The sequence below is a fragment of the Octodon degus genome, unplaced genomic scaffold, assembly GCF_000260255.1.
Source record: "Octodon degus isolate 3935 unplaced genomic scaffold, OctDeg1.0 scaffold00120, whole genome shotgun sequence".
Classification (NCBI taxonomy): Eukaryota; Metazoa; Chordata; class Mammalia; order Rodentia; family Octodontidae; genus Octodon; species Octodon degus.
This window is the reverse complement of record NW_004524696.1, coordinates 8,716,331-8,717,641: the sequence shown is the minus strand read 5'-3', so window position 1 is coordinate 8,717,641 and position 1,311 is coordinate 8,716,331. Positions and strand designations below refer to the sequence as shown.

At 45.1% G+C, this 1,311-nt stretch overlaps 1 pseudogene; it reads left to right on the top strand.

Moving 5' to 3' along the window:
* LOC101583700 overlaps positions 1-1,311 on the top strand; it is a 16,632-nt pseudogene that overhangs the window by 12,818 nt on the left and 2,503 nt on the right.

Genomic DNA, 1,311 nt, shown 5'->3' with positions numbered 1-1,311 from the left:
AATACAAAACCTTACCTATCTAAATAAATGGATTACAGTCCTAGCCCAGGTCCGGTGAGTGTGTGGAGAGCTTCCTGCTACCCTGCGCGGGCGGGACCAATCCCAGCCCAGGCGCAGCGTGAGCCGAACCCTCTCCCACCACCTTGGGTCGCACTGACACCACTCTGCAGGACCTGCCCAACCTATCCGCCCAGTAGGAATTTCTGCCGCATCCGGGAACCACCAGACGCAGTCCTAACCTAGATACGGTGAGTGTGTGGGAGACCGTCCTCTTCCCCCTACTTCACCTTGCCCCCTCCAGTCACAGCTCGGGCCTGGCATACACGCCAGAGGTGTAATCCTGCAGCTGCAATCCCTGCAGGGGAGAGTGTAGAGGATAGATCCAACCAGCTAGTCCAGGAGCACAACATCTCACCACAGGGGCACAACAGGTTCACCCTCAAGGGCAGCAGCAGGAAGGATTGAGCACAGCAGCCAGACCCAAGCCAGCACAGCTGAATAAGTCCAAACTTTGAAGAGCTGCACCTGAACTTCAGTGCGTGCGAAGGTTATAACTACAGGAAAGATCTACAACAAAGATCAGAAGTCAGTGCTACAAAATAACGAGAAGGAACAAAATGCAACCTCAGAACCCAAGCCCACCTGTAACAAGTACAGAGGACTCTAACACAGAAAAAATTGGAAATCAGCTGAAGGAAATGAATCAGCAGCTTCTGAAATAAAGAAACAGCTGCAGAAAGATATAGAAGACCTCAGATTGGAAATGAGAAAAAGAAATCCTTGAATTAATAACATCTGAACTAAAGAATCAAATGCAGAAACATATGGAAGAAACCCAGCGCCCACCCAGAACAACTGCGGAGGACACTAGCTCGGCTCAAATGCATGAATTAAGAGCTTCGATAGTAAATAAGCAACAGCAGAAAGATATACAGGAAATCAGAGCGCAATTCTTTTCTGAAATAAAGAAAGAACTCTCAGAACTCGTAGCAGATGAAGTAAAGAAGCAACTACAGAATAATAGTCAGGCAATCCAATATGAAAAAACACTGCAGTAAAAGAATTTCTAACTGCTTCTAAAGAAGATATTGATTAAAAAAATAGAGGAGATTAGAAAAATGAGGGATTCCCTGAATGAGCAATTCAGGAAACAAATAGATCGCATGAAGCAGAGTCAAAGAGATATAGAGGAAATGAAACTCTCAATCACAAGCCTGCAAAACTGTTTAAATGAATGTGAAGACAGAGTTTCAGATCTTGAAGATGATGGTGTAGCTAGTGAAAAGGTAAGAAAGGATCTCTTAAAAACAA